The 13,705-nt window shown below is 40.1% G+C and overlaps 1 long non-coding RNA gene across 7 annotated transcripts in view; it reads left to right on the top strand.

The window, feature by feature from the left end:
• Positions 1-12,876, top strand: part of LOC112542179 (uncharacterized) — a 31,288-nt gene extending 18,412 nt beyond the window's left edge. For 6 of the 7 annotated variants that reach the window (XR_003086012.2, XR_015795285.1, XR_003086013.2 and 3 more), the window contains one exon: positions 1,780-3,183. This is a non-coding gene — a long non-coding RNA (uncharacterized LOC112542179). The other variant, XR_015795289.1, reaches the window with a different exon arrangement.
• The last annotated feature ends 829 nt before the right edge of the window (positions 12,877-13,705 follow it).

The raw sequence follows: 13,705 nt of genomic DNA, 5'->3' as shown, positions 1-13,705 counted from the left end.
CTTTTAAAAATGTGTGTGTGTGTTTTTTCCCCCAAGGGGGTGTGGATGAATGGATAAGAACACAAGAGATTTGTTTCTTTTAAGTTTAATTACATTTTAAGCATCAGTGCTTTCGGTAAAACAACATGAGAAGTTGGCTGTGGGACTTTAATGAGCTGCAGAGGGGAGATGGATTGAGAAAGCCAAGGGGATTCATTCAATAAAGTAATGGGATAAAGGGAGCTGAGTTTTGCTTAAGCTCAGTCTGATGGTTGAGCCAAGCTTAAACCCTTGTTTCAGAATGGGGTCCCCTTTCAGTTTTCATTTTTACTTGGTCATGTAGAGGCTTGAAACAGTAGCTGCCTGTTGCTGCTGTTCACTTTTTCAGAGTTTATTGTCTTACCACCTTACAGCAAACTCAACTTGGGGGGGATTTAGACCCTAAGCACACTCTTCTCAGTATGTCTTTATCTTTTCAGTATTTCTTTCCGAAAAGCCAATCAGGGCCATCAAAACTGAACAGACGGTTAATTCAGAGGTTGCTTTGTTCTAGTTTTGGAACAAAAAAATCCCTAAATATGTCTCAAACAGGCAAATGCAGCCAGAGACTTTCTGAAGTAGCTAGAAAACTGCCCTGTTGTCTATGATAGCTGTGCTTTGATATGTGCAGGGCCCAACTTTGGATGTTATGTGAAGATTGCCCTCTATTTTCAATGCCTGTTTACTGGATAAGTGGAAATAGGTTTTTTCTGTGTCACTCCCAAGAGTTCTGTTTGGCCTTCTGCTTTCTCCAGTTTCACAAGAGCAGTTAGGATGAGGCCTTTCAGAGGCCAGGCCTTTCTCAGTTAACGGTTTTAGTGGTAAGGGCAAAGTATTTCCACATTTTAATATCACTTTCCTTTTCTTCTTTTTTATCTTTTGAATAGTATATGTATGTATGTACGTATGCCTGTTTTTGTGGCACAGGTAGTCCTCGGGTTATGACGGCAATTGGGACTGGAATTTCTGTCGCTAAGTGATGCGATTATAAAACGTGATGTCATGTGACTGCATTGCTTAGCAATGGCAATCCTGGCAGTCTTGGTTGCCGTTGTAACCCCAGAACTACGAATGTTGTTAAGCGAGGACATCATGTAACTGTGATGTGGGAAGAGGTGGGAGTCCCAGGCAAGCGGGCTGGCAGGCAAGAGCTACAGGCAGGAGGGCAGGTGCTGCAGGTGGGCGCTACGGAGCATCAGAGGGCAGACAGGTGCAAAAGCTGTGGGAGGGACTTGCAACCTCCTGCCAGCTTCCCCATTGACTTTGCATGTGGGAAGCTGGCAAGGAAGGTCACAATTGGTGATCCCATGACTGCAGAACACTGCAACCATTGTAATTGCAAGCTGGTTGCCAAGCACCTGAATTGTGATCATGTGACCATGGAGATGCTGCGATGGCTGCAATTTCGAGGACTGGTCGTAAGGCCCCTTCATTCAGCACCGTTGTAACCTTGGTCACTGAATGAGTAGTCATAACCCAAGCATTACCTGTATGTGTATGTGTGTGTTCACTACCCTGAGTGTTTTATGAAGAGAATGGTAGTGTATAAATTAAATAAATGCGGGGTTTCTTTTCTCATTGTATGAAAAAGAAGGTGAAGAAATGTATGGTGACATTAAGATGTATTAATAGGGAATAGAAGAAAACGAGTATAGTAGGGTACTTATGTTTAAGTTCTGACTAATCTGCATTGATTCCCTTAGGTTTTTATAGCACTCATATTTTGCTTCATATATCTAATCCAGCTAAATTGGTTTTAAGCCTACAGATTATCTGGTTGCTCTGACCTATGGAGATTCTCAGATGACCTGTTGCAGCGAGTGAGCACAGCTAATAATCTGGAACTGGATCTTACTCCAAAAAAAAGCCATAGATCAGCAGTAGATTATATGCTTTGCGTGCAGAAATTCCCAAGATCGATTTCCTGATATTTCCAGGTAAACCTGAGCCAAAAAATTAAATAAATAAACATTCCACCTAAGCTGCTCCAAGTCAATACCAATTGCTCTTCTTTGAGCATCATAAGCATGTTTTGCTTGGAAGAGGCTCTTTGTGCAATCAACCTATGAAATGACATGCCTCTAGGTTCCATTTTGTGACGATGGCAGATCAAGATTACAGAATCCTTAATAGTGCAGAATTGGGTGGTCCTCAGTCTAAGGCTCCTAAAAGCCTCTCAACCCTTTTGGTTGGAATAACTGCAATTCTTTTGTGTGTTTTAGGAATGGGGTCGCTTTTGTGATAAAACTGTGGATCATTGCCCAAACTTGATAGTGGAGTTCTGAACTATTATGATGACAACTGAGTATCTTATTAGGAAGTGTGCTAGGAAAGTAAATATGGGAGGAAGGCAACTGCCATGCTTCTGTTTTCCCAGGTCCCTTTGTTGGACACCTTCAACTTATTTCTAAGAGGACCATTTTTCTTCCTGTGGAGCAGTGAGGGTGGACTAGTTTAGATAATGAGATGATTAACAACTTCCATTTACTTCAGTGGGCCTACTCTGAGCATGCCTGAATTTGGATCCAGCCAAAAGAGCTTAGAGGAATTACTTCATGATGTCAACAAAGACATATTAATATGTCAACAGATCTTGTGTTGGCAAAATATATGAAATAAAACTCACCAAACACAACTGTAAGGTCTTTGTGAACTTCTGAAAAGTTAAGAAATGCAAATGACGTACCTAATGGTGCAGGCTGTAAATGGGGTGAGTCAAATCTCTCTCCTGCTTCCAAGATAGATTATTAGGCTATTAAATTCCTTTTGGCATCCTACTTTTTTCTATGAAATGTATTGGTTAATGAATCCTTAAACATCTGTTCTGTGATCCTGTTGGACACTTTTTATGGCATCCGCTTTCCAAGTATAGGATTAGCCACCTGGCATTGTTTTAAAAAGTTATCCTACCTTTATTAGAGAGGATGGAGCAAGGATTAATCCTGTTGTAATAATATAATTTTCCAAAGAGACAGACTGTTGCTTTCCACCTTCCTTTGCTTATACAAAGGAGAAATATTTATTAGAGGCAATTGTTGTGATTATAGCATGATGATTATACATGAGCAGTATTAGTAATAATATTAAATGCTACTTGACTTACAATACGATGATTCTGAATTAAGAGTCTTGAACAATTTAAAAGTGTAGATACCTCCTCTTTTGTTTTGCTTCAGCAGCCTAAGGGAGTTACCTTCTGGGAACTGACATCTATTATAGATCCTTTTACTTTACAAAATAACACTGTGGTGGGAAAGAAGGATGGGGCATCCAAGGTATGTTGGACTCTATTTTGGATTGATTTCATAAGTCAAAGCTTGTGTTGAAGCAGCCTTCACCAGCCCCATGTCCTTCACGTGTGTTGGATGTCAAGAATCATCAGTTAGCTGACCAATGGTCCAGAATTATTTCAAATTATTTCTCTGTCTAACTCAGCTGGGGAGCCTTTTATTTATTTATTTGGGGGGGGGGATAGGGAAACACGCAGATGTTATGCAGAATGTCAAATAGAGTAGAAGCACTGGGAGGGAGGGAAATTACAAAGAAGAAAAGTCACAGTTTGTCAACGAAGATGTCAGACATTCAGAGAACTCAACCCCAAACTTAAAATGGAGGGAGGGGATAGTTTGCATCCAACTTTCAGTAGTAACCTGATATATTATCTACTTTGACTGGCAAAGCCTGAAACAGAGATCTGACATCTCAAGTACCTCAGATCCTTTTAACCTGAGATGCCAGAAATGAAATCTGGGACTTTCTGTGTATTCTGTCCTACTATAAAGATTTGTGGTGGAAGGGGGAAAGTTGCCATATTCCTTCAGTCAGCCCCGAATGATGAAGTTTGTGGAAACCATCATCATTACAAAAAATCTAGGACATATGTTATCTTCCAAAACAGTATATGTTAGGGCATTTCGATGTGCCTGTTAGAGTTCTAGATACTTCTGAACTTCTCAAATAATTTTTATTTATTTATTAATTGAATTTATATACCCTCATTTACTACTCAGATCTGTGTAGTCTTTAAGTGTTATCGTAGCCATTCCGTCATGGTGTGCCTTTTTCCAGTGGAATCATGTAGTAAGGCTGATGTAATCTGTCAAAAACATTCTTGTACAGTGAGCTCATCTCAGAAGTGAGACGTGATGGGTTGCAAATCAAATACACTATACCTGCTTTTTAAATATAGAACGATGTGGCGATAGGAACGAAGAAGCCACATGGGATTATCATAGCAGCAGAAGATTCACCGGTGTATCTCATAAGAAAACATAGCATTAAAAAATGGGAAAAGAAAACAAACATTCCAGCTGCCGTTCTTGTCTACCCATTCCTGGAGCAAAGCCACCCAATTGTTTTGGAATAAGCGTCAGTTTGGGCTCAGATAGGGCCAAAATTGTTTGACAGCTACCTTACAGCTTTGAACAAAGCTGAGCAAGGTGAGTGAAAAACATCAGACAGTCCCCACTGGGCTCATGACTTTGCTAGTAATGCTTTGTCATCCAGAGCACAAAAGATCAACAAAAGCAACAACGTTGCTTTAATCCCAGTTATCATCTCCCAACAGAGCTAGCTTCCGATCAATCATCCCTGAAGCACCATATGGAACCAGAAGTCTTCTCAATCAAATTCAGAGGCTCATCAGCAGATAGAAAGGGCAGCACTTAGAGATACGCAGAGGATCCAAGCATGCATCTTTCTACGCATATTGTCCCATTTTGCAAACATGTTTTACACACTGAATGATACCAGTGGGGTAATCTAGCTCTCTTTAGATTAATTTGAAGTTGTCTCTTCAAAAATGAAGGGCAATGTCTTGTGTTTTTGTTTAATCCCAAAGCCTTGGATAAATGGTGTCCTCTGTATAATCTGTGGTTTCTCCAAAATGATCTTTGGTCCTAACAGGTTACAGCTGGGGCCATGTGGAAAAATTCTGCATATTTTTGTAATAATTCTCATTGACTATCATGAAAGAACTTGCTTTGAGAATTCCGTTCAAAGGAGAACAGAATTTTGATGAAAATCTCATGGGTGGAGGATTCCTTCCTCCCTCCCTCCCTCCCTCCCTCCCTCCCTCCCTCCCTCCCTCCCTTCCTTCCTTCCTTCCTTCCTTCCTTCCTTCCTTCCTTCCTTCCTTCCTTCCTTCCTTCCTTCCTTCCCTACCTACCTACCTACCTACCTACCTTTGTATACCTGCCCATCTTAAAACAGAACTCTGGGCAGCTTACAACCCAACAATAAAAATAACATATATAACTAAAACAAGCTATGAAACCAAAAACAGGAAAATCAGAAAAACCTGGCACCGCAGCAACACATCCCTGATGCAACCCATCATGTTCTCTTCCCACTGTGACCTCACCCTATCCCAGTGGAAGAGCCAGACCTTGAGTGCTATCCAGAAGGTTAAAAGAGCAGGGGCCCGTCAGATCTTCAGGGGGATCATATTCCATAGGGCAGGGGCTGCAATGGAAAGGCATGCTTCTGAGGACCCACAAGATGACAAGGGAAGGGGCCTGGAGTGTTTGTTTAGCTCTAAATTGGCAAGGAAGAGCCAGTTTAGTGTAGCAGTTTAAGGAACTAGGCTAGAAACCAGGACACTGTGAGTTCTAGTCTTGCCTTAGGCACGAAGTCAGCTAGGTAACCTTGAGCCAGGCCCTCCATCCCTCAGCCCTAAGAAGAAGGCAAGGGCAAACCACTTCTGAAAATGTTGCCAATAAAACTACATGGATCTGCCCATACAGTTGCCAGGAATCAAGACTGTAATGGTATGTGGGAAAGACCTTGGAAGATGGAGCCGAGACATGCTGCCTAGGGAACAGTCAGATAAGAGAGTGCATAGTCCGCAGCTGAATAGTGGGAAAGGCAAGATTCTCACCAGGTAGGCCAGAGAGGAAACACAACCAGATAAGCTAATTCTACTTTACTGTAAAGCACCATTAACAGAATCTTGCAAGTCTGAAAGTACAATTCTTCTGCTGTCTCCTTTACAGCCCAAGAAACTAGGGAGGGTCCCTTCTGAGCCTCTTGCCCCATCCACTATCCAGCTGTGGGCTATGCTGTCTCTTATCTGACCATTCCCTAGACAGCATCTCTTTGCCTCATCTCCCAAGGTCTTTCCCATGTACCATTACAAAGACTGACTTGAAGGTGTCCAAAAAAACCAAACCAAACCAAAACGATGAGTTGTAGGAATGCTGCATCTTTCACTGTATAGTTGTCTCTCCGATGATCTGAATCTTCCCTGGCTTCCCAGAGATCAATTAAATCCCAAAATGAGGCTCTAGCAGGGATCCCTTTCCATGGGCCTTTGTCAGATTGCAAAGTTCAGGCAACTGGGGAGGCTTCAGGGTTGTGAAAAGTTTGTAACCGAAGTGTCTTCTGCCTCCTAAAAACAATCAGTTACACATGTTTCTAGCTGTTGAAAGAGAAATGGCAGAGGATCAAACCAAATAATGCCAACTAAGTATTAATTTCTCCTTTGAGTTTAAAAAAAAAGCATAATAACAATGATCTAGGATCCAGGCGTAATTTAAGCAGCTCTGCATTCATGTCTCTCTAGCCATCTGCTTTTTTGAGTGGGTATCTCATGTCGCATAGTGTCTTCTTCCATTCCACATCAAGCTTATCCCAATTTTCATGAGGAGGAGAACTGTTTTCATTCCTTAGCCCTGTTTTTTTCCCCCCTCTCTACACTAGGTAACGTTTGCCAAAGTCTTAACATACTGAATTCTATCAGCTTATTTGGAACACAAACATCTTGCCTGAGGATGCCATACCACATTTCAGAGGACAATGAGGTGTGGTCTGTGCCTTTCAGGACTTCCTTCTAGCTCACTCATGAAGAGGACACTGGTCTTATGAGAAGAGGAAAAACAAACTGGGTGAGACCCTGGGATTGGCAAGTTCTTTCACTTCCTACTTGCCTTCTTCCTGTCCAAAGGATGCCCCAACTCCAGAAGTTGTGGCCACACAGAGAGTTGCAGGGACAGACAGAAGATGAATCCACTAATTACTCAGATGGAGTTCTACTAAGTTGCAGTCACACATGCTTAGTAAGAACCGGTAGCTTGGAAACAAGAAAACAAATGACTATATGTAAATTGGGCCTGAGGCATTCTGATTCCCATCACCAATCTATGACTTTTCTGGTGAAAGTAACTCTGAATGTTGCTATTTGTTCTCCCCAAAGGGAACACTCTTTCAGGTTGCAAAGAAAGGTACACATAGCCAAATATTAATTATACTCCCACCCCCCCTCACTTCTCCTTTAATAGATCAAGGCAAGAACTAGGAACGCTTTCCAGAATACACTCCCTTTCTTTCCTCCTTTGGAATAAAAAAGATACAGTTTTGTAAGCTGCTCCCTGATTTCTGAAAACCAGCCTAGTATGGTTTAACATCTAAAGCACAGAAATTCTGAAGGAGCAAAGATCAACCAGCATGACTTTGTTAATCTGAAAGCACCTCCTTCTTTAAAGCTCTTAAAAATGAAGCAAGCTCAATGGTTTAAGCAAATGTAGCAAATTTGTAAATGAAAGACCCTGGATCACAGTAGATTTTAAAAATGCTTTTATTGAAGGACTTCTGCCATGCCTACCTCCACCCATGTCTACAGTTTCTTAAAAGAGTCATTTTACAAGGAGTTACCTCATTCTCTGATGGTTTAAAGCAGTCTTTCTCAACCTTGGCAACTTTCAGATGTGTGGACTTCAACTCCCAGAATTTTGGGAGTTGAAATCACACATCTGAAAGTTGCCAAGGTTGAGAAACACTGGTTTATAGTGTCCTGTTCACTGAATTCTCAGCCTTCCTCAAAAGTAATCTTTCTGAGTCCTATTCTTATCTTCTCTCCCATCTTTACTGGCCAAGCACATTGTGAAACTGCCCCTAAACTGGGCAATAGTACAAGTAAGCACAACTTGGTTGTATATCTCTGAAGTTCTGAGTATGCCTCTTGTGCTGTGGTTCTCAAACTCTTCTACATATCCTACACAGAATCTATGTAATTAATTACACCTCAGTCACAGTTTTTGGACTGTAGATTTTCAAAGGCTATATGGCCAGACCAGCTCAGAACAAGGCAATGATTCTATCAGTGTTAAATGTCTACTATCAGTCATTAATTCATCAGCTGGGAACCCCTTTGGTCTGTCCATCACTACATTTCCAAGCAATTGAGCTGTGGATCCAGGAGTTCTTCCACCTCATCATGTAATGAAAACCTTAATGAGGTTCTCTTGTTCTCACTGAACACGATAAGAAGTCTGCTTAAAAGATTCACGATTTGGAACTAGAGCAGCTTAACCTTGTATGAAGTTAACCAAGATGGGAAATGCATGCTGGCTGATCATTTGGAAGTCAGAAGAGCAACTTTGCTAAATAACATGTAACACCTCCCCCCCGCCCAATTTTCCCATCCCTCCCTTCCTCCCATCCCCTTTCTTTTTTCTTTTTTTGAAGCCTTGTATATGATGGTTAATTAGACAACATCTAATTTGGCTTAACATTTTTGCGTGTGTCAGATTTGTGAAAGGAAGACTCTATAATTGGCGAATACAGATCAAGTTCCTGTCAGACTTATAACCTCTCACTCTAATTTAATGTTCATTTCCACGGTGCAGTGTCACACACAGTGTGCAGAATACCCCTCCTCCTTCACACTGTCTTTTACGCATGGCTAGTGACCAAGTTGCCCATATTACAGTGACTTTAACATGGAACGGCTAGCCCAGAGGCTCAGGCGCCCAGTCGGTCATAATTTAACAATGAGTTGCCAACAGCAAACGTCTCTGCAGATGGAAGAAGTGCATGGAAGGAACAGTTTTCTTTTCAGGCCAAGAGTTTGATCCTGGACTGCTATCAACATGAAGGCTCATTTCAAAACATTTGAAATGATGGCCACTGACCAGTATTACAAATATAACTGCAAACAGGTGAAGCAACTGACACAAGTAGGGGGAATAGGAGACAGGTGACAAATCAGTTTATCAATCAAAGGCCACGTCTTAGTCTCCTGATGGACCACAGGAAGCCATCCTGTGACATCACTGGATGATGATGTTGGATTGCTGAAGGGCAGAGATGGGAGCAGGGGGCCTCCCAGTGGTAGACTCTCCAGGTTCCCACCTTAACCTCTCTCCAAGTCCCCCCAAGGTAATAGCATCGAAAGTGAGTCTTTTCATCACTAGAATTCAGAAGGTGATCTCTGGAAGTATGTGTGAGTGCAAATGAAGTCCTGAGGAGCCGCACCCTGCTCCTCCCAACTCTGTAAGGAGGTACTGGGTGAGGTCACCTACAGTGATGATTGATGTTCTACCAGTATGCTCCTGATGACCAGCTGTATTTTTCAGGTTCACTTCAGCAAAGGTAAGGCTGGAGAGGTGCTAAACCACTATCTGGGCTGAAGGATGGCTGTTACTGTGAAGCTGAATCCCACCAAAATGGAAGTATTTGGGAGGAAGAGGTTCCAATTTGGGAAGAGTGGGCAACCTGTTCTACACTGGTTTGTAGAACATAATAGTAAGGGATATTTGACCAATACCAATGCCTTTTACTCTTTTAGATAACAGATTCCACCATTTTTATATGGCCAGACATTTTAATTGGTTCACAGCTTAATTATTGTTTCTTAAAAAAAAAAAAAAATCAGTTACAGGTAGACCTTGCTTAACAACCACAATCAGGACTGGAAAATTGGTCATTAAGCAGGGTGATTGTTAAGTGAGTTATCACATGACTGGATCTGATTTTATGACCATTTTTACAATGATGGTTAAGTGAATCACATGGTAATTAAGCGAATCCAGCTTCCCGAACGGATTTTTTTTGCCAGAATTCGTTTAACAACCATGTGATTTGCTTAACTATAGTGATTCGCTTTATGACCATTGTAAAAAAGGTCGCAAATTGCAATCATGTGACTGTGGGGGGATGCGATGGTTTGCGATGGCCATAAGTGAGAGTAGAGGTCGTAAAACACTTTTTCCAAGGCCATCGTAACTTTGAATCATTGTTAAACAAACAGTTGTTAAGCAAGGACTACCTGTATTTTACCCTTCTCAATTTGTATAGCTTGATATTTCTTCTTTATCACCATTGTAGTAGTAGTCATTTTCTGTAGGCATCTACATTGCCTTAGAATGCACCTTGGTGAACAAAGGGTGGTCTACAGCAGTATTTCTCAACCGTGGCAACTTTAAGATATGTGGACTTCAACTCCCAGAATTCCCCAGCCAACATGTTGGAGTCCACACATCTTAAAGTTGCCAAGATTCAGAAACACTGGTCTAGAGAATGTTACAAACAAAGGTGTGATGGTGCCACTACTAAGAAGGCCCTGGCATCTCATGGTTACCCCCATCAGCCTCATCAGCAAAGGAATACAAAACAAAACATCTGGTATTGGAATGAAGGATGATATTAGCCAAAAAGACCTATACCAAACATGACAGTATCTTCTCTCATATTTCCTTTACTAACAAGAACATATATATCCATCATATTTCTCAATTAAAAACTTATTACACAGTCATTTCTAAAGAGTGGATTCCCTCTTTCGTCTTACAAGGTGCAGAATTTCATAAATTAGTACTAGCTGTGGTTATTTCTCACCCATAATTAATATATCAGATGCATGATTTCAAACCTAAAATTTGTATTTCGTTTTATAAAGCGTATTCAGCTCTTGGGAGGAAACTCTCCTTTTGATACAACTTTATAGGGCAGTAGAATATGGACCATGCTTTTTCAAACAAGGACCAAGCTGAAGACAGCCCACAAGTATTATTGAGATTTGCTCAGTAACTTGATAATTTAATAATTATCAAGCACTGAGAATTAGTAATTCTGAGAAAATTTCTGATGTTAAATAGAAATACAGTGCACCGTAAAGAAGATTTGTGAATGAGTGGCTGTCTCTTGACTTTGTCCATTGACCATTGTTAATTAGCAAATTTAAGACTTCCACCCAAACTTCCTATAATTATTTACATTTTATTTTAATCATGTTTGGATTGCACAGACTTTCAGACAAGACTCTTTCAAATGGGAGATTGTCCTTTCACAAACCATCAAACATGCTTATCTTTCCAAAAAAATTTCTCTAATAGTCTTCCAAGTGGGTGACCAACTTCTGGTTGACTCGCTTGTATGGTTTTGATGAGTAAATGTTAATAACTTTTCAAAACTGGGTTGAAAGATACTGTCCATATAGAATAAATTTCTATTTTTCCTACACAGCTGAATAGGGGCCTAATGCAACATAATCATGCTTATTGTAAAATACCCTCTCCCCAAAATGTTAAGACAATGTAAGATGATTGAAGGCTAAACTGCCTTGACAGGTGTTGGAAGCTCATCTTGGTTTATCCAGTTAACTAAAGCAGTTCAGTTAAAATAACTTACTGTTTTTATCTTGTTGAGATAAACTTTTATTTATCTTTCTTCATTGCCCTAAAAAGAGTTCCGAGTTTGATTTAATATTTGCTGTTAGATCAGATGGTACTATAGCCAGTGAAGTTTGTATGCTGAGTCAAGGGGAACTTGTGCATGACATATGGAGAGCAGAAGTTGATCAGTTACATTGTACATATGACAATGGAATGTAACTTTTATAGGGTTACATAGCTAAATTATGTTTTACACCGGGCAGGATTCTGTGTTTTCTTATCTCATGATGAATCTAAGAAATAATAAATTGAGAGGAATGAGACATTTCCAAAGTCAAGAAGTTTTACAGTGGCAATTGAGTTTTGTGGTATTATAGATACATAAGGAAACAATTTCAGAAGCTGAGGACCCAAATGAAGGCAAAACTGGAAAAGTGCAAAAAACTAGTTGTTTGTGAAAGAAAAATGACTCTAACACATAGCATATTTGATGGATAACTTTCTTTTTCCTGTAAAGCCATCCATATGATTTCAAAAGACTGGAAGTGGAGTGGGGAATTAATGGCCATCCAGTTGCTCCAAAACAGTGTTTAACAGTCCCACTCATCATTATTAACAAAGCTGGGGTTTATAGTTCAAAAACATGTTGAAGAAATTCTCCACCCCTGATCCAAATGATGATTTCCATGGAGACAAGGATGCCCTTCAAAGCAAAACCTTTTTAATGATAAAGGACCAAACAGTTGTGCCCAAAAGATGAAAACATCAGCTCAGAAGAGCAAGCAGACTTTGGCTTTGGAACATCAGGAGATCATCCTCACCTTCCACAGGACCCTTTGAGATTGAGGTCTTATCTCTCCTTTGCCACATTTTTGCTGTCTGTCTCCCATCAGCAAAAAGTGCAAAAGATTTCCACTTTGTGGACCTTTGTCATTCATTCATTCATTCATTCATTCATTCATTCATTCATTCATTCATTCTTCTGCAGTTCAAGCTGGGGAGGAGGAAACTCGAAGCCCTTTCAAGAGAAGATGATCTGTCCAGAAGCTGCTGGCCTGGTTCTAGGGATGTTTGCCACACCAACTAAAAATATCTATGTTGCTTTGTAATAGGATTATCAAAAAATCTCTGAAGCTTTTAATCACAGATATGACCACGATAAAAACCTATCTGGAATGGAGTGTTTGCTTATCTTCAGATTGTTACTTTCATTTTTATATTCATTCATTCATTCATTCATTCATTCATTCATTCATTCATTCATTCATTCATTTATTATTTATTATTGCTACTACTACTACCTTTGTGAATCTAACTTGGATACAACTGTAAAAATTTCCAGTGGTTTAAATGCTTGTTTTTTTCAGTATGAGATCCCAAATGATAGCTTTGTACTAATACATTTATTTGTATGTGTTTTGTATCATTGGCTGAATAATAAACATGATACTGACTTATTGTTATCAATACAGTGAAGGAGAATGTCTGAGGATAATTCCCTAAGATGTAGATTCTCCCGTAGTAGAAATAGTTATTTGATGCCTAAATGCCACTTATTTTGGGCAGAGTAGGAATATGGGAAGTAGAATTATTTAAACATTTGTTGTGAAAATACCTTGTTGATCAGTTGTTCTTTGTCCCTTTCTGCAAGATTTGGGGCTAAGTTACAATAGAAATCACAGTTTTAACCTGCCTTTAACTTATTAAGTAATCCATCCTTCCTTCCTTCCTTCCTTCCTTCCTTCCTTCCTTCCTTCCTTCCTTCCTTCCTTCCTTCCTTCCTTCCTTCCTTCCTTCCTTTCTTTCTTTCTTTCTTTCTTTCCTGATTTCTCAATTCATTTGAGGCCTCTCCTTCCCCCCCTCCCCAAAAAGACTCTTATTGATGTATATGGTGTGGGTTATCCTACAGCATTTTAACATGCCCTTAACATCATATCATCAGATACATGGAAAAAAAGAGAGAGAGAGAGAGAGTTAATAATATAAATGCCCACTATCTTTCTTCTATTCCTTTCCCTCCCTGCTTTTTGTTGAAAAACCATTCTTAATTTGATCCATACACTAAGTGTGCTTTCCAGTTACAAAAATTTATGATATGTATCAGGGAGAAGTGAAATGGTGATACGAAATTGTGACTGATGTAAAACAGACACACAAAATGAGAGGCATTATGAAGCTTGCTTTGAAGTTGGGAAAAGCCAGAAAGTGATATTCACTTTAAATTAAACCTGCTGTTACAGATACCTACTGGGTGCAGGGAACATTTTTTTAAAACACACACACACACACACACACAC

The sequence above is a fragment of the Python bivittatus genome, unplaced genomic scaffold (genome assembly GCF_059951505.1).
Source record: "Python bivittatus isolate LINGU-HERP-01145 unplaced genomic scaffold, Pbiv_v1 ctg000190_np1212, whole genome shotgun sequence".
Taxonomy (NCBI): domain Eukaryota; kingdom Metazoa; phylum Chordata; class Lepidosauria; order Squamata; family Pythonidae; genus Python; species Python bivittatus.
Note: the sequence above shows the minus strand (reverse complement) of the source record. Positions and strands in the feature narration are given on the sequence as shown.